Raw genomic sequence first — 20,676 nt, forward strand, 5'->3', positions numbered from 1 at the left:
CTTGGCCTGCTGTATTCATCCAGTTCTACACCTTGTTATCTCAGATTTTCCAGCATCTGCAGTTCCTACTATCTCCCAAAGAACTGCAGATGCTTCTGGTCTGTAGAAGGGTCACTGGAACCAGAACATTAACTCTGCTTTCTCTACACAGATGCTGCCAGACCTACTGAGTTTTTCGAACAATTTCTGTTTTTGTTTGTGTTGGGGAATAGAATTTGGGGAGGGAATTTAAGTGAATGGCTTTGGTTTTCTAAATATCTATTTGGAGGAAATTTCTGAGCAACTAATATTGGGCATTTGAGAATCAGCCAGACTGATCAAAGGCAGCGGAGGGGTTGAGAGAGGCAGTGGTGAGGCAAAGCTCAATGTTATCTGTATGTCTGTGCATCCTGCCATGAAGTTTTTAGATGAAGCCCTCAAGGGGCAGCAAGTAGATGAGACACAGGAGGAGGCCCAAGCTAATGATGTAGGAGTGGGAACAGAAGAAATTACAGGTGATTCTCTGGCTAAGGCTGAACAGTTGAAAATGGAATCAAACAAAAGCCAGTCCCATTCAGTTAGACGACACTAGAGAGATGCTGAGAGGAAGCTGACATGGCTAATGGTATCAAAAGCTCTAGGAAGCTTGAGAAGAAGAGGTTAGAGTAATCACTGTCACTCACATAAGATATAATTTTTGTCTTTAAACTAGTCAGTCCCTTCTAAGTCACAGGCTTTTCATATTTCCACACAATATGTACTGTGTCCTACATGTACAGGACAGACAGTATAGGTAGCCCAGTGAAAACAAAAGTATGTGAAATAATTCTAGTTCTGGTGCCTAGTTTGAGTTAGATCTAAGTGACAGCACAGAATCTCTAATCAACCACTTCTATGTGCTTTACCATGCAAAGAGGGTGGGTGAATGACATTTCCAGATTCCCAGGATTCCAGTTCCATTCCTTGTAACGTAGTCCAAAATGAAGGAGTACAATCAGGATTACTACCTTCACCTCATTCAAAAAGGTCAAAGTTTAAAAGACTAGAACTATGCTATCTCAAAGCTATCTTCAGCAGGAATGGTAAAATTTCAGCCAGGACAGATTTTATACAAGAATGTGGAAATGACATTGCTTCTTGTATCAATCGTTAAATTGTTCTCTCAAGGGTTGTCGTTATAGTGCGCAGTGGAGAAAAGGCTTTCTTTAATGCACAGCTAACAATCTGCAATTGAGAGACTGCAGCCAAGACAGAGAATGATTAATTCTATAACATCTGTACTGGTTGAAAATTACATGCCGGCCTTATTTCAATTCCAAGTCATCAGTATTCTGCAGTCAATGAACTTAAGGTCAATCCACATCATCATCAGCAGCATTTACAACACAATGAATCACAGGGAGGAACAAATTAATCCCAACTCAGAAAAACAACCTACTACCTCATTAGTTTTGCCAGTATTTGTTCCTCAGGCATTTTTGGAAAGATTTTATTTCAAACAAAAATTGAGAGAGAATGATATGCCACCTCAGAGATAAGAAGAGTAATGCAAGAATAAATGATGCTTATACAATTTCATTGTGACAGGCTGAGCAGTGGGAAAGCATAGAGAAAGAACAATACAGCTGCTCCTTTATACAGCAGAGAAGGAGATTAACCTCCACCAAATCAACTGGGGCAGTCGTAATTACAACCTTAAGACCATGGGGGAACCAGGAGAAAAAGTAGTAGGTGGGCAATACTTGCTGCATGATAGGATACAGGAAGTGACTGATTTATGATGCAGTGACAGTGACTCTACCCCTGAGCCAGGAGGCCTGGGTTCAAGTCTCACCTGCCCCAGAGGTGTGCAATAACATCTTCAAAAAGGTTGACCAGAAAATTGCCACAGGCAGTGATTTTTGGATGAGCCAAAGTTTAGAGAGAAGGATGGCTGGGACCACATCAAAATCATTGGGTCTAAAGGCAAAAGGCATGGATGAGGCTTTCAGCAGCAAACAGGTTAAATTAGGGATCTCAGTGGGCAATGTTAGGGGTGGAAGTAGATGGCATTGTGATGACAAAGTCTTAGGGCTTAAAGTGTAAATTGAGGTAGAGCACAACACAAAACTTGCTGCTATGGGATTAGTCCAACTATTCTGTTCAACTTTTGTTATCATGTTCTTTATTTCCAGATTTGTCAGCTCTTGCATTATTTCTTCCCTTGCAGTATAGAGTACTGTACATAAAGTCTGCCGTAAACTGGCCTGGTATTTCCCTGAAGCTATATGTTGGCTTTATGTCTTTGAATTGAATTGCCAGTTTCACTAAATACCTGAGGGTACTTGTACCACCTTATGCTGTAAGTTTCACATCTCTGCGCAAAGAGCTCGTTCCAGTTTAATTCTGAGTTTTAACGCGTTTCTTCCAAGAAAGGCTCACTTTTCACCATTCACTACGATACCAGTCACTTTTACTCATTGTTCCGAGTAGGCAACAGGGACTGATACCATTCCTATTGTGGGGATTTTCCAAATCGGATTTCTCCTTTGGCCGATTTAGTTTAATCAGAATACAGTGATTCAGGAAATCACACTGACTAATACCCCTGTGTCAATCTTCATTTGCACTGGGGTGCCATCATACCCTGTGAATGTCCATTGGACATCCCTGTACTTCTCATTGTATAGATCTCAACTGACCCTCCATTAACCTGCCACTGTTCAGATTGCCACTTTAACTGGGAGAGATTGATGATCACACAGCTAACTGTATGCAGTGTCGACCATTTCCTTCTTCAGTGTTTCTCCATGTACCTGCATGACTTCTCCATTTATCTTTTTCTAACATGCCTTTGTCAGATAGCCTTTCCCCTTGTACCTGTAGCATTCTGCGTTCTCAATTTGTTTTATTCAATCACAGAATGGGGGCGTCACTAGCTGGGCCAGCATTTATTGGCCATCCTGGCTATCCATAGGAAGGTGGTGGTGACCTGTTTTCTTGAACTGCTACTGTACTTGTGCTGTAGGTAGACCCGCAATGTTGTTAGGAAAGGCATTTTGACCCAGTCACAATAAAGGAACAGCAATATATTCCAAAGTCACGATGGTGAGTGGCTGATGGGGAACTTGCAGCTGGTGGTGTCCCCATGTAACTGCTGCTCTTGCCCTTCAGATGGAAGTGGTCGTGGGTTTAGAAGGTGGTGTCAAAGGAGTCTGAGAGAGGTACAACCAGGCATCTTGTTGATGGTGAACAACGGTGCCACTGTGCGTCAGGGGTGGAGAGAGTAAATGTTTTTGATGTGGTGCCCATGAAGTGGGCTGCTTTGTCCTGGGTAGTGACCAGGTTTTTGAGTGTTTTTGGAGCTGCGCTCCAAAAGTGGACAGTATTCCTTCATACTCCTCACTTATGCCTTATAGATGCTGGACAGGTTTTGGGGAGTCAGGAGGTGAGTTACTCACCACTATTCCTTTGACCTGCTCATGTAATTCAGTTTGTTGTCAATGGTAACCCCCAGGATAGTGGGGGGATTCAGCAATGATAACGTCATTGAATGACAAGGGGTGATGGCTATATTCTCTCTTCTTGGAAATTATCATGGCCTGTCAATTGTGTGGCGCCGTTGTTACTTTCCTCTTAGAAACTGACAGCTGAATGGTTTCCAGGTCTTGCTGCATACACACACAGGCTGCTTCAGTCCCAAAAGGTACTGAACATTGTGCAATTCTGACTTTATGATGGAGGGAAGGCCATTGATGAAGTAACTGAAGATAGTTGGGGCTAGGACATTATCCTGAAAAACAAATGGACAATTCTGTGCCCAATCTTGGCCTATAAAGCACTGGAAACAGAGCTTGGAACTTAGAACTTTTGACTACTCAGGTATGGGTTATGCGATTCTACGGGTGACTGATGGTTGTTAATTCTGACTTCTCTTGAGCTCACATTCAACCTTATCCACAGACGATGCTGTTTGGCAAGCTAGGTTTTAAGTTAATTTGGCAACGTTACCAACTTCCTGTGAATGCATTCATTTGTAAACAGTAGTTTGTCCCTAAATGCTCTGTTTTCAAATTTTCCAAAACTGCAGAGGATGGAAGATTTCCAAAGCCTCGATAAACTTTTCACTGGGAAACTGATACCTCATTTCAAACCAATAGCTTTCTGCAACCTCCAGCTAATTATGGTGCTGCTCCAGTGTACATAAAATGGCCGACAGTGGCATGTCTTTTGGTTTCACAGGACTGAGCAAATTCAAAATCTTTCATATACCTCTGAACCTGGTTCAGTTAGAAATATGGTGTGTAGCTGAAGAAACACAGCAGGCCAGGCAGCAGAGGCGCAGGGAAGTTAATGTTTCGGGTCAGGACCCTTCTTTCTGAAGAAGGGTCCTGATCCGAAACGTTAACTTTCCTGCTCCTCTGATGCTGCCTGGCCTGCTGTGTTCCTCCAGCTCCACACTGTGTCGTCTCTGACTCCAGCATCTACAGTTCTTGCTATCTCTCAGATGGAAAAATCACCCATTTCCTTTCCCACACTGTCTGGTTAACAGCCCAATTATCAGGAACATGAAGGATGTAATTTAGATTGAAAGACATCTTGAATCGCTGCATACTGTACTGAAAGATTCTCTTGGTCAGGTTTGGCCTCCCAGTTTCTGATTAATACTTGTTGATGCAGCTATCCCGGACGGTCAGTCCACCTACTTCTGTAAACAGCACTTCCACAAAGTACAGATTTTAAAAACTATTTCTCAGCAAAACAACGTGCTTGCCGCTAGTTCACTGGAAGATCTTTCAACCAAAATTTATTTAGTTAAAGATACCCACAATCCTACTTCATTGCCAACTGTGATATCTTTGCAGGACAGGTGAAAGACAATGCGGAAACTCAAACACCAAGCAAAATGGTTTGATCCAGACTGACTCCCTTAAACCCTCCTGTTTTATGTGGTCATGTAGCACAATGGGTAGATTCCAAAAGGATTCCAGCTTATCGTCACATGGATACCATCCATAAGACCAGATGGTCCTGGCCTTGAGGAGCGAATGATCAAAAGTACCAAGAAAGAAAAGGTAGCAGCCGATGAAGAACTCACTCACGCTGTGCAGCAAAATAGTTTAAAAGTTTTGAATTTGAGATTTTTTTATACAGAATATCACCACCATCTAGTGACATAAAATGAAACTGCAATACCAGGGGAGCACTTTGGGATCAGTGACCATAGTTCTATTAATTTTAAAACAGCTATGGAGAAGGACAAAACTGGTCCACAGGTTCAAGATCTAAATTGGGGCAAGGCGAATTTTAATGGAATTAGACAGGAGCTTGCAGGAGTTGATTAGAGTAGGTTGTTTGCAGGCAAAGGGACTTCTGGCAAGTGGGAGGCCTTTAAAAATGTGATAGCTAGAATTCAAGGTCTACACGTTCCTGTGAGGGTGAAGGGCAAGGTTGGCAGGAGTAGAGAATCCTGGGTAACAAGAAATATTAGGCTTTGACCAGAAGATTGAAGGAGGCATGGCTCAGGTACAGGGAATCCCTGGAGGTATATAGGAAATACAGGAGTTTACTGAAGAAGGAAATCAGGAGGGCAAAAAGGGAGCACGAGATAGCTTTGGCTGAGTAGATTAGGGTGAATCCAAAGAGATTCTTTAAGCTTATTAAAGAAAATAACTAGAGAGAGAATAGGACCCTTCAAGGACCAAAGTGGACATGTATGTGTGGAACCGCAGGAGATGGGCGAGGTCCTCAATGAATATTTCTCCTCTGTGTTTACCGTGGAGAAACACATGAAGACTTTGGAACTTGTTCCTTATTTACAACATCTGCAGTTCTTTCGGTTTTTATGAAGACTTGTGAACTTGGGGAAGTTAGTGGCGATATCTTGGAGACAATCCACATCACAGTAGAGGATGTATTGGGTGCATTATAATGTATGGAGGTGGATAAATCTCCTGGTCCTGACCAGATTTATCCAAGATCCCTGCAAGAAGCTAGAGAAGAAATTGCAGGGGCCCTGGCTGATCTATTTGCATCATTGTTAGCCACTGGTGAGGTCCTGGAAGACTGGAGGGTAGTGAATGTTGTGCCTCTATTCAAGAAGGGCTGCAAAGAAAAACCTGGGAATTATAGATCAGTCAGCTTAACATCTGTGATAGGTAAGTTACTTGAGAAGATTCTGAGGGATAAGATATACATGCATTTGGAAAGACAGGGTTTGATTAGGAGTAGTCAGCATGGTTTTGTGTGTGGGAGATCATGCCTCACAAATCTGTTAGAGTTCTTTGGTGATGTGACCAGGAAGGTTGATGAGGGCAGGGTGGTAGATGTAGTCTGTATGGATTTCAGTAAGGCCTTTGATAAGGTTCCATATGGCAGGCTGCTCTGGAAGGTTAAATCGCATGGAATCCAGGGAGAGCTGGAAAATTGGATACATAATTGTCTTGATGGTAGGAAGCAGAGAGTAATAGTGGAAGGATGCTTGTCAGACTGGAGGCCTATGACTAGTGGTGTGTCTCAGGGGTCAGTGCTGGGCCCATTGCTGTTTGTTATCCATATCAATGATTTGGATGAGAATGTACACGGCATGTTTAGTAAGTTTTGCGGATGACACTAAAATGGGTGGTATCATGGACAGTGAGGAAAGTTACCAGAAACTGCATCAGGATCTTGATCAGCTGGGGAAGTGGGCCGAGAAATGGCAAATGGAGTTTAATATAGATAAGTGTGAGGTGTTACATTTAGGAGTTTCAAGGTGAATGGTAGGGCCTTAATGAGTGTAGTGGAACAGAGGGACCTTGAAGTGCAGGTACACGGTTCTCTGGAGTCACAGGTAGACAAGGCGGTGAAGAAGGCTTTTGGCACACTGGCCTTCATCAGTCAGGGCGCATTGAGTATCGAAGTTGGGAAGTTATGTCGCAGTTGTACAGGACGTTGACGAGGCCGTACTTGGCGTATTGTGTTCAGTTTCGGTCACTTTGCTATAGGAAGGATGTTATTAAACTGGAAAGAGTGCAGATGAAATTTACAAGGGACTGAGTTCTGGGGACAAGTTGGACAAGCTAGGACTTGTTTCTTTAGAGCGTAGGAGATTGAAGATCGTGACAGGCATGCAAAGGGTGAATGCACTCAACCTTTTTCCCAGGTTTGGGGCATCGAGGACTCGAGAGCATCAGTTTAAGGTAAGAGGGGAAAGAATACATGGGAACCTGAGGAGAAACTTTTTTACAGAGAGGATGGTATATATATGGAATGAGCTGCCAGCGGAAGTGGTTGAGGCAGGTATATTAACAACATTTAAAAGGCATTTGGACGAATACATGGATAGGAAAGGTTTAGAAGGATATGGGCCAAGTGCAGGGAAATGGAGTTAGCGTGGATGGTCATTTTGGTCAGCACGGACCAGTTTGGGCTGAAGGGCCTGTCCCTGTGCTGTCGGACTCTATGACTCTATGCGACAGATGTCCATGAATGAAAGGTCAGAGTGACATCAGTTATGGCAAGATTTATGGCATAATAAGACAAAGAGGTGAATCTCAATGTCAGGAGCATCTCCATCCATCATTTATACCTTTGCTGTGTGCTGAGGTGAGTTTCTTACTAGCCAGCAGTGGGTTACCATTTGAAGGGATTATAACTTGTTAAATGCCTTGATAATGTCACAGTTCTCCTCATTAATATTCAGCTTCCTATTTTACCAAAACACATTAAATAAGCTGGACCTGAGAGTGGTAATCTAATGGAAATCACTACGACAGAAAGCAGTCAAGGCCAAAACATTGTATGATTTCAAGAAGAAGTTGGATATGGCTCTTAGGGCTAAAGGTTTTAAAGGATATGGGGGAGAAGCAGTAATAGGCTATTGAGTTGGATGATCAGCCATGATAACAATAATAATGGATGGTGGTGCAGGCTCGATGGCCAAATGGCTACTCCTGCTCCTATTTCCTACATTTCTACGTTGAGAAATCTTGGCATGCAAGTCTTCAGCTCATCGCTGGTGGCCAGGTACCTCCATATTACTCAGCATTAAACAGCATCTCACTGTACAGTCCATGGGCACCAGCAACACACTGCTTGTCCACAGACACTGGCATCTGACACGTACCAACCCCTCACAATCCTCATGGTATTTCATCACTCCCCAGACTTGTATTACACAGAAAGCACCCGGAACTAGTATTGAAATACTGCTGCGAGGACACTTTGTACATGGGGGCTTGCACCCAGCTCACAGATTGGATCAGACTGCCCCTCAGGGCTGTGCACTTGGTCTCTTAACAGTCACTCACTAAATGCCTAGCTCCATGCTCACAGCATCCAGGCCTTGACTTGCCTTGCCTTTCTTTGCCATGCCTTATAGTACCCCAGTAGTTGGTATGTTTGTAGTTCAGCCAGAACCAAAAGCTGTCAGTGATGCCATATTGATGAGCTGTTTAACACAGACCCTGTGTCAGGCTGCCTGTCATGCCTGTCCGGGGCACTTTGCTTTATGCTATGCCGTGATGTCAATCTAACACCTCCAGCATCAGCCTGTGCAGCAAACACACTGCACATTCATTCAACTGATTGGCCAAGTGGGGGCTAGTATGCAGTCCAGCCTGTGGGCAGGAGAAGGGAGGGGGGAGGCTGCTGTCTGCCAAGAATCTGTCACAGTCTGCACTCGGTCTGGGGACTCGGCCACGGTCAGTCATCCACTCCGGCCACGCATCGTCAAGAGATCTGTCCAACTGCAGTCTGGGGAGTGGGCAATGGTTCAGTCTTGTAGGGCTATAGCAGCAGCAGTGTAGTCTGTTAGTGCTTACTCATTTTACACTTACTTGGATGGTCACAGCATTGCAGCCTTGCCCTGTCTTTTTGCATTTTAACATCTTATTCAAAAGCTCACAGTATTTCTGTGTTTCTTGGCTGTTTAGCGAGGATATTAAGCCAGACAGCTCGTCATGGTTGCCAGCAGTGTTCAGTCAAGGGGGTGGCCATGTTGTTGTATTGCACTGTTCTATGTCAATCTCATACCTACACCATGTACCCATTGCATACGTGACACGCCCACTGCACGTGCTTCAGCCAAATGGCCATGTCTCAGGGGAGTAGTCCTCAGTCAGGTCAAGGGAGACAGCCTTCAGTCAGAGGCAGTGTCTGAAACCAGTCCAGGAACTTGGACATAGTCAGTGGGGGTCCTGGATTGATCAGAGTCGGGGGTTCATATCACTACAGCCAAGGGATTGGGGGTTACTGTTAGTCCTGCCGAGCCACTGCAACCAGATATTGACACCCCTTGAGGAAGATAAACAGGAATAGCAGGCTCAGTAACATTTATCAATGTTTAATGATAACAGGTAAATCTCACTCCAACAGTCACCTCATTTACATCTACCAATTGTTGCCCAAAGTCCAGATATTTTTGTTTTACCTTCCCTCATTTTCAAATGATATAGTAATAAAGCACACACCCTATGACCTGCAAACTGTCAACACAAGACACTTTGAAGGATCTATCTGCAAGTTGATCACAACAAGAAATATTTTGCAAGTAGATCAACTTGAAGCTTTTGAATTAGGTTTATATATATGTTTAAATAATGAAAAATTTTGAAGAAATTCAGAAGAAACCTCTTTACCCAGAAAGTGGCTGAAAAGCGGTACTGTGTGAGTAGCATAAGTACATTTTGGAAGAAGCTAGATCGGTACATTAGGGAATAAAAACCAAAAGAACTGCAGATGCTGTCACTCGACCCAAAACATTAACTCTGATTTCTCTTCACAGATGCTGCCAGACCTGCTGAGCTTTTCCAGTAACCTGTTTTTTTTTCTCAGTACCTTATGCAGACAGCAATATAGGAATATGTGTATAGTGTCAGATGAGGTGAACTAGGGTGGGGGAGATGGAAGTGATCATGTGGAGCATCAACACGAGCACACACCAGCTGGGTCAAATGGCCTGTGTTTATGATGCAAATAATTCCACAGTCAATACAGTCAATTTCAATCCCGGTTAGTGGGTTTGTACATTATCATTTCACTTCATGGGATCTACAATGTCCTACAATATCCTTTTTTATTGTCATGCGTATCCCATTGTAGGAGTACAGTGAAAAACGTTCACAATGTCTGCCTTCTTATGGCGACATCTTAGGTACAAGTACCTAGGTACAACTCTTGGATACAGCAGAGAGATAAAAGTAGTTGCTTAATTACATAGTTGAAAAGAAGTTAAAAATAGGAATATATTAAGAGGTATATTAAGGGGTTAACACTACAGTGTTCTAAAGTAAGGATTGTCTCCTCACACCGGTCTCCATCGAGGACTCGCTGCCTGCATGCTGCTCCAGGGCTGCTTCCCTCATGCTGCTGTAGGGCTTGCAGCCCATGTGCTTTGTCATGGCTCACTGCCCACGGTGTTCTGGGGCTTATGGAGTGCAGCCTGCAGGCCACCGAGCACAAGGCCACACAGCTTGCTCTGGCCCACCGCGGGTCTCGGCCCATTGCTCGCTCTGGTCCACCGCGGGTCTCGGTCCATTGCTCGCTCTGGTCCACCACGGGTCTCAGCCCGCTCTCGCTCCGGCCCACCCTCACTCCAGCCCACTGCGGGTCTCGGCCCGTTGCTCGCTTCGTAACTCTACACTCCAGGAGGTGGGGGAGAAAAGGGAAAAAGAAAGAAAAACAGAGAGAAAAAGAGGTAAAGAACCAGGCAAGCAGAGGATCTCCAACTGGAGCTTCCTACTCTGCCGCCATCTTGGACCATCTTGTATCTGAGTTCAAATCCAAAACAAATGGGTGTAATGAAAGTCCTGCATGTCTCATGTCTGTACACAGATCACCTACATGCATCAACTGGTTATATCCTGGGGGTCTAATGGACAGTTCAGAGAGATTGTAAGGTCACAGTGGCCAACTGTGTTCTTTAGAGGTCAAGACTGAGTAAAGAAAGGAGACAGAGTAATTAATGGCATGATGTAAAGACAACAATGTCTCCATCAATGCCAGCAAAGCAAAGGAGCTGGTCATTGACTTCAGGAAGCAGAGTGGAAGACATGCCCCACCTGCAACAATGGAGCTGAGGTGGAGATGGTCAGAAGCATCAAGTTCCTGGGATTGATGATCACCAACAATCTGTCCTGGTCTGCCCATGTTGACACTATAGCCAAGAAAGCATAGCAACGCCTCTACTTCCTCACGAGGCTAAGGAAGTTTGGCTTGATAATAAAAACTCTTGTAAATTTTATTAGATGCACCACAGAAAGCATCCTTTCTGGATGCATCACAACATAGTATGGCAACTACTCTTCGTAGGACCGAAAGAAACTGCAGAGAGTTGTGAACACAGCCCAGTCCATCACACAAACCAGCATCCCATCCATTGACTTCATCTATATTTCCTGGAAAGTATACATCAGGAAAGCAACCAAAATAATCAAAGACCCCTTCCACCCTTGGTATACTCTCTTCCAGTCGGCAGATGAAATAAAAGTTTTGCATACACGCATGAACAGATTCAAGAACAGCTTCTTCCCTGCTGTTGTCAGACTTTTGAATGGACCTCTTTAATGTTAATATTGATCTCTCTTTGCACCAACTGTAACACTGCATCCTGCACTCTGTTCCATTACCCTGATGCACTTGTACAGTACGATCTGCCTGTTAAGCACTTGTCACTGCACCTCAGTACACGTGACAATAATAAATCAAATCAAATCAAATTTGAGCAGTGGTATGACTAAATTCATGGTGACATAGTCACATAGGGCAAATAAATTGTATCTCACAACTCCTTGCTAGTTATTCTGTTTATATTGCATGCAAAATAAAGTAATATAAACAAACTAAAATCAGCTGAATGTTAGATGTTCATATATTTGAACACAGAATCAATTAGTTAAAAAAATTAAAAATATCTAACTTAGTAGCAGTATTTTCTTTCACCCATTGCTTTTGTCAGTTAATAGCATTGCTGTCAGAAGCCATTGTGAGTTTGCGCAAGGACCTTATTTTAGAATGAAGGATGGCTGTTCTTGGCTGTACTTTGCAAACGCTCACTAAGAACTGAATTAAATGAAATAGATATTGGTTTGCAGCCTTGCTGAAAGGCGGTTTCTAGTTTTTTTTTCAGCTCTTTATTAAAATCTCAGTAGAGTCTAATTTCTCAAAGATTGATCTTCTCAAATAGGATTTAAAGCAAGTGAATTGACACAGATGGAAGGATGGGTGCTGCAAATCATATTAGTGAAATTCAATTTCTCATGCACTAATGTTTCATTGGAAGATGAAAACATTTATTTTTCTTCAAAAGCTCTGTATTAAGTTGTAACAGAAGCTTTGTAGACAAGAGTGGGCACAATGCAAATTGATGACAGTGAATAACTTTGGACAGGAAACGTTAGGGGCTCGTTTTAATGACCAACTCAACAGAAATGGGGTGGTAGTGGGTTTAAAATTGGCTGTGGTGAACTTAGAGCTCTGTTTTCAGCAAAATTTACTGGAGGTTTCCATTAAGCAGTTCAAAAGCTCACTAAATCGGGTGCTGCCTCGTTAATGTGAGATATATAGGACTACACTGCATTCTGCTATGTGGGACATGCACTGTGCATGCTGCATGCACACAGTTGTACAGGGTGATGAAGAGAAATGAGCCCCAAGATGAGCAAGTGAAGAATTAGATTTGAGCAGCCAGGAGTAAGAAGAATTAAACTTCTCAAAAACAAGAGAGGCTGCTAACGTATTGATCTGTCCTGCCTCTCAGGTCGACCTTTGTCATGTGCATAGATAATGTCAAAAAATATTACTCTTTAATTAAGGTAATCCTCTCCTCCTGACTACACAGCCTTGTACTGCTGCCTCATTTCCCAATGATATGATACAAGGCTGATAATGAGGAAAAGGGTAAACATATCAAAACCAATGACTCAAAAAGCCATTTGAATTCCTTTTATATGAGCCTTGTCAGCTGATAGAATATCTGCCCTAAAAAAAGATTGCCTACAAGTGGGCAGTGAAAGCTGGGTGTAACTGAAGGGTCTAGGCCCGAAACATCAGCCTTCCTGCTCCTCTGATGCTGCTTGGCCTGCTGTGTTCATCCAGCTCTACACCTTGCTACCTCAGATTCTCCAGCATCTGCAGTTCCTACTATCTCTGTAACTGAGTCCTGACTGATAATCCCATTTTCTCTGTTACATTTGTGCTAGAATTATGGTGGGAGTGTAAAACTGAGGGTGATGGCTTTTCAGCTCACACTTGTCATTGTGGTGCTCAAATCCTGGCCAGCAGATTGTCTCAGAACACAGCTTTTTTTTAAAAATGTGCAATACTTTCATGAAGCAACTGATTAGCAGACTTTTAACTGAGCTGACAACTAAAACTGCTGGTTATGATCGAATGCATGTTTGCATTCAATTCATGTGAGTGAACAGGGAAGTTTTGCCAACATTGCTGTGAGATGAGGACTTTCAGGTCTGATGACCTTCCTGTACAATATATCCACAAAGTGACAGTATACAGAACTGCTGATTCTGACTCAGCTCCCTGCATTAGTCATCATGATTATAGCTAGAAATATTTATTGCACGGGCTGAAAGGGCTGAAGTCCGAAGGATATGCCTGATCTCTGTTTTCCAGTATCCTAGTGCTATTCAGTTAGTCGAAGTCGAAAGGAGCAAATTTTCTCCATTAGAAAAGTCAGCATGTTTGCCAGGTTTTAAAGTCTATCCTGGCTTCTGGGCCAGCCTGTGCTGTAACAGGCTATATGATGGACACTGAGAAACATGCAATGGATCTTAGTAATAAGTGTCAAATTGTGATGTGAATTCCAACTGACTTCAATTTTGGCTCTAAGTTCAACTGTTCACAAAGAAAATCAATAAAATCTTGTAAAATAAGCTGATGTGATATGTGGATTCACAACAACAGAGTAAGCTGGAAATACTTAGCAGGTCAAGGCACCATTCGTGGAAAGGAAACAGAGTTACTGCTTCAGGTTGAGAGATAGGAGGGACTGCCGATGCTGGAGTCTGAGATAACAAGGTGTAGAGCTGGATGAACACAGCAGGCCAGGCAGCATCAGAGGAGCAGGAAAGCTGACGTTTCGGGTTACTGATTTTTCATCAGAACTGGAACAGCTACAGATAGAACAGTTTTTAAGCAAATACAGAAGCAGGAAAGAGAGGTAGTGGGTGAGGTGGGGTGTGAGTGGGAGGTTTAACTGTGACAAGGGTGTTGTGGGGAAGTACGAAGGGATAGATCTGTGATAGGGTGGAAGGCAGGAATGATTAAAGCAATCATGGTCCAAGACAAAACTGTGAACTATGACAAAACTATGACTTTTATTAATACGGCACTCTTCACAACTCTGGGAATTACCAAGTGCTGTGCAGTAAATGAGGTATTTTTAAAATGTATTTACTAAAATAATGCAGGAAACACAGAAGCAGTTTGCACACAGTAATTCCCCCACATACAACAATGTGAAAATTACTAGACAATCTGCTTTTGCAATGTACCAAAGAAGTCAATCCCAGTGTTCCTCAACCATAAACCTCGGATGAACCAGGAAACCCACTCCCTACCGAAGGCCAGACAGGCAGCATTCAAGTCAGGTGACCCGGACCAATACAGAAAATCCAGATATGTCCTCCGCAAAGCCATCAGGGAGGCCAAGAGGCAGTACCGGACCAAGTTAGAGGCCCAGACCTACCAAACAGACTCCTGCCTTCTATGGTAAGGCCAAAATGACATTACGGGATACAAAATGAAACAGGGTAAGTTAGCGGACAAAGACACATCCCTCCCTGATGCGCTCAATGCTTTTTACGCTCAGTTTGAGCAGAATACCACCAGCGTGGCAACGCCTGCCCCGACAGCCTTAGACGCACCTGCTCCCTCGGTCACTGCTTCAGAAGTCAGATCAGTCTTCCTGGGAGTTAGCCAAGGAAAGCGACGGGCTGGACAGTGCCCCCGGCCGAACACTCAGAACCTGTGCGGACCAACTGACAGAGGTATTCACTGACCTCTTCAACCTCTCCCTCATTCAAGCTGAAGTCCCCACCTACTTCAAGAAGACCACCATCATCCCCGTACCCAAGAAAACACATGCAGTGTGCCTTAATGACTACTGCCCAATAGCTCTGACTTCAGTAACCATGAAGTGCTTCGAGAGGCTGGGCATGGCCCACATCAGCTCCACTTTCCCAGCCTGCCTCGGTCCCCTACAGTTTGCCTACTGACATAACAGGTCCACAGAGGATGCCATATCCCTAGCCCTGCACCCATCCTTGGAACATCTGAACAACAAAGACACCTATGTCAGACTCCTGTTCATTGACAAAAACAGAAGTTGCTGGAAAAGCTCAGCAAGTCTGACAGCATCAGTGAAGAAAAAAAAAATCAGAGTTAACGTTTCGGGTCCAGTGACCCTTCCTCCTGCTCGTTGAATACAGCTCCACCTTCAACACCATTATCCCCTCCAGACTGATCTCAAAACTGTGTGACCTTGGTCTCGGCTCGCAATTTGCAACTGGGTCGTCAGTTTTCTGACCCATGGGCTGCAATCAGTCAGGACAGGTAACTGTACCTCCTCCACAATAACACTCAACACTGCAGCCCTCCCAAGGCATGCATCCTCAATCCCCTACTGTATTCCTTGTACACATACAACTGTGTTGCCAATTTCTGAATGAACGCCATCTACAAGTTTGCTGACAACATCACCGTACTGGGACAGATATTTAACAACGATGAGTCAAAATACAGAAGGGAGATAGAGGGCTTGGTGACGTGCTGCAATGAAGACAATCTGTCTCTCAATGTTGACAAAACTAAGGAACTGATCATTGACTTCAGAAAGACCGAAGGAGAACATGCCTTCACTTACATCAAAGGAACTAAGGTTGGGAGAGTGAACAGCATCAAGTTCCTTGGAGTGACAATAACCGACAACCTGCCCCGGACTTCTCAAGTTGATGGGATGGTTAAGAAGGCACAATAATGCCTCTTCTTCCTCAGGCCGCTCAGGAAATTTGGCATGTCCATAAGGTCCCTCACCAACTTCTACAGATTCACCTTTGAAAACATACTGTCCGGGTGCATGATGGCCTGGTATGGCAACTGCTCTGTGCAGGACCTTAAGAAATTATAGACAGTAGTGTGCACAGCCCAGACCATCACGGAAGCCAACCTTCCATCCATGGACTCCATTTACATGGCTCTCTACCCTGGAAAGGTGGCCAATATCATCAAAGACCCATTGCACCCTGGGAATGACCTCCTACAACCTCTTCCGTCAGGCAGAACATACAGAAGCCTAAATACACGCACAAGCAGGTTCAGGAACAGCTTCTTTCCGGCCGTTATCAGACTATTGAATGGACTCTAGCCATAAATAATGTAACCTGTATGCCTCTAAGTCCTTTTGATCTGTACATTCTTTACTTGCTGAGATCTGCCTGTACCACTTGTAAACAAAACTTTTCACTGTATTTTGGTACACGTGACAAAAAAATCAATCACTGGAGTGTCAGCCTTGAAGACAAGAGTTGGGACTTCGAGCCGAGTGTTGTGAGTTGGACGTGAGGGTGCTACACATTGAGTCACAGCTGGCAGACAATACAAAAAGTACAAGCAAATGTAGGATCGAGAGAAGGAAGCCATTGGCAACATATCTGCTCACTACCTGCTATTCAAAAAAATAGGAGCAGTGGTTATTGGTTTGTGGTTTAGCTCTACTTTAAAGACTACTTGGGTAATTACTGTTCAGGTAATTTGTGGATTGCTCTGGTTTGGCGAGGTTTCCCTCCACCTATCAGTGACCTTGGCTAACTCTAGCAGTTTCCTTCAACACCCTTCTACTTACATGTGGTACAATCTACACTCTGAGCCAAGTATATCTCTCTCTTGTACAGAATACCTCAGCTCTGTTCTCAGATGCTTGGACATAGCTGTTGATGCCACTGTTATATCATCGTACACAACACTATCACATTACTCTACAGTTCTGATCTGAAATTGTTGATCTCATTGTTGAGTCTGTGAATTTGCAAAGGGCCTAACTGAAAGTGGAGACGTTATTTCTGTTGAGCTTCAGTGGAGCAGTGTGTCAGAGACTAAGGGCAGGGAGGTCAGAATGGGAGATGGGTAAAATTTTAACATGTCAAGAGACCGGAAGATTGGTCACACTTGCAAACAGAATACAGAAATTTGTCAGTTACCCATTCCTGTGCAAGATCATTCCTCTTTTATTCCATTATTTCAGGCGCCTATCTTATTGTTGTTTCTTCTTCTCCTTCCGCATCATGTCCTGCCTACATATTTGCTTAAAAACTGTTACATCCCTAACCTTAAACATCATCAACCTGAAGTACAAACTCTTGCTGTGATTCACAGGCTACATTTAAGGGTAGACGTATTCAGTAGCAAATGGCTCTCTGTATTTACCACCAAGAAAACTTTCTAGAATGTGAGCAAATCAGTTTGTTAAGACGGGACTGGTGATGCATCTCGGCCGATTGCAGTCCTCAGCGGTGAATTCTCACCTTGACAGAAGCTGCCAGTCAGAGGGTGGCAGTTCTCGATTCCAAAGACCTTTAGTTGAGGCCTAGTCTTCAGAGGATCCAATTGCGAGAAGGCTTGTGGTTTTTGTTTCTCGCAGGCAGTATGGAGTTTGTAAGGGTGAAGGCAATGGAAGGGGCAATGGAACAGATGCCCACATTCTTGTACCTGACTGAAGCAAATAAAGCAATTTCCCCAACCCTGCCAGCTGACTGCCCTGCTTTCCAGCCTTAATTCTTGCCCGCTGGCAAAGCGAACAATAAGGGCGTAGGTGAGCTGAGGGCCCATAAGTGGCATTAATTGATTACTTAAAGGCCTTAATTGCTGGCAAGTCAAAGAAAGTCATCAATAGACCTTCCTAGCCAGCCTCTAATTGGTGGTGAGGTTGCGAGTCGGGGGTGAGAATCTCGACAGTGCCAACACCCACAATTAATTCCCCTTCTTACCACTTCTCTCACACCTCAAGAAAGGGGAAACTACTGCCCTGTGCTTATTTATTCATGATGCTACTTGATCTGCTGAGTATTTCCAGCATTATCTGTTTTTATCTCAGATTTCCAGCATCGATGATTCTTCATTTTTGTGTGGAATAGGTTTTAAATACTTAAACATTCCTGGTGATTTTAGAACTAAGGAAAAGCTAGTCAGCTGATATTAGGCAGAAAAACAATGGCACCGATCTGCAAAGATTCTAAATTTGTTAGATTTTCTGTCAACCTAACAGTGCATTTTACAACACAACTTGCTCCTTTTCACAGAGGCAGTTCTGTGCTCTAGTCCAGGAGTTCTACATAAAATGCTTCAGTACTCTTTTATCATTTTTAAACACTAACAATGAGCATTTTTTTTTTCTTTTAATTAAAAGGAAACCTTCTACATGTCTCAAGGTGTCAATCTTTCATTTTTGCATCAGAGAGTTTGTTGGTTCAACTTCATTCCAAAAATTTCAACTCTTCAGGTGGAATTTTATAGGTGTCTGAGGGTAGGCCCTGGCAAGATCTGTGGCAGAATCTGATGAGACGTCAGGCATGGCCCACCTCAATGTCGGGAGCATCCCACTCCAGCTTTCATGTTTTTTACAAGTGGGTGGCGAGGCAAGTTTCATAGTAGGCAACAGTGAATTGCTAATTAAGGGGAGTCAGTGTATGTTAAAGCTCTTGCTGATGGCAAAACCCACCTCATGAATATTCAGCTTATCTTAACAATCTTGCCAAACCAGTCAAGAAAATGTGACAATGGAAGCCACAGCAGGAATCAGGTGGATTCAACTTGACATTTGCTCCAAATGACCTCCATGTTAGACATTGGGCACCAACATCTCAGGACATGCTCCATGGGCATTCTGCACTGGCATCCGATATGTACCAGCCTCTGAAAACCCTCATAGTATATCATCAATCCAGTTACAGGACACTTCTGCACTTCACTCCTGCACCTTGGGCTGCCCTGGCAATGATTACTGTAATACTGCAGCAAGAACACTGTGTGCTCAGAGACACACACCTCCACCAAGTCCCCATCCACGCACACCTACACTTGCCTACGCTTCTCCCCCAGACCCTGGCATGTGAGGTGATCATACCAGGTGTGATCGCTGACCCACCAACCCCCACCACCACCCCCCAACCCCTCCACCATTCACCTTGATGCTAGAATGCTCCTGACTCCATTCCCAGTGGTGCTTTACAGTATCACTCCCTTCAGAATCCTACTGCCCCCCTTCGCTTGCCCACAGCCTGCAGCCCCCAGTCCTGAAGACTGAACTGCTAAGGCTCAGTGCCGTGACTAGAGCTGCATTTGCCCTTCCCATCCTCCGCAATCCCTCTTTGATTCTGTGGATGGACCTGACAGACTGCCCATGGCCCAGCTCCCTTGGCCAACATGAGTGGACAGCCCCAAGCAAGGCGTACACAGACAACTGACTAGTGCTTGAATACCTCCCCAGTCACAGTAGGCCTGTGCCCCCCGACCCAACCCTCACTCACACTATGGAGGCAGAGGACTGACAGTGGCCTCTTCACTGAGACCTCCCCTGACCAGAACCCAATGCCCTTGACCAGTACGGGAACCTGCCCTTGACTTGCTGTGCTGGGACCCCCTAACAGATGGGTGTCTCCATGGACATCAGTGAGGACTGCACCCCCCAGGTGTGGAGCCCTGGCTGCCTGCTTGCCCCACAGGCCAAGCTGCTGGTGCACGGTGCTGGGGTGGCATTGATGTAGCACACTGCCACACAGCAAGATGTCCACCACCAACCCCCATCCCAGACTGAGCACTGCTGCCCAGCAAGGCAAGCTGCCTGGGTCTGTGACTGCACCCATTGGCAAAGAAAGGCAAGGCAAGGGAAGAATGCTGTGAGCAAGCAGGTAGGTGCTAAGTTAGTGAGAACAGAGAAAGCCTGGAGTTACAGCCTAGTCCAGTCTGCAAGCTGGCTGCCTGTCTCTGTGCGCCTAGTGTCCATACTGAAGCATTGCAATGCAAGTTGCTGGTGTGTACTGTAATGCAACTGTGTGCTTCCTGAGCACGCTGATGGTGAATAGCAGAAATGCAAGGATAGTCATGATGGGTCAGTAGATACAAACGTCCATGGAGGAGGAGTGTCTTCAGCTGTTACCAGAGGATCGTGTCCGGCGATTTTGTTGGCTCGTGACCAATGGGGAGGTGGTTCAGAGCAAGCAGCAAGCTGAATCCACCTGGTTCATGCTCTGGTTTCCTAATCAATTTGCTAGACGTTGAGCTTGTTTGATGAGTTTGATAAGATGGGAGGCTGAATATTAACGAAGTGAGTTATGGCATTAGCAAGGCATTTAGCAATCAATAAAGACCGTCTCTCACCACGTTGCTCGTGAAAAGCATAAAAGATAGAACGAGACACTCTCAAAGTCAATACTTTGCTGTGCTTGTTGCCTGATTCTGCCACACATTGCTCAGACACCTATAACATTCTACCCATAGAATCTCTGGCTATAGTTAGCTTCAGCGAGTGGGCAGGTATTCGACAGATTAGAGTACAATATCAAAAAAGTGAGGTTGTCTACAAATCGATGGAACATGAAAGCAAAATGTTATATTAACTGTAAGGTTCTTGCGAAGATTTGTAGCTCGGGTTGTGGATGAGGTTGTTGGCTTGCTGGCCGAGCTGGCTGGTTTTCGTAAAGACATTTCATCACCGCGCTAGATAAT

At 44.3% G+C, this 20,676-nt stretch overlaps 1 protein-coding gene across 2 annotated transcripts in view; it reads right to left on the reverse strand.

Moving 5' to 3' along the window:
• Positions 1–20,676, reverse strand: part of nmnat2 (nicotinamide nucleotide adenylyltransferase 2) — a 215,306-nt gene that overhangs the window by 65,938 nt on the left and 128,692 nt on the right. The gene's annotated exons all lie outside the window — the stretch shown is intronic.

This window comes from Rhincodon typus, chromosome 10 (assembly GCF_021869965.1).
Source record: "Rhincodon typus isolate 14 chromosome 10, sRhiTyp1.1, whole genome shotgun sequence".
In the NCBI taxonomy this organism is placed as follows: Eukaryota; Metazoa; Chordata; class Chondrichthyes; order Orectolobiformes; family Rhincodontidae; genus Rhincodon; species Rhincodon typus.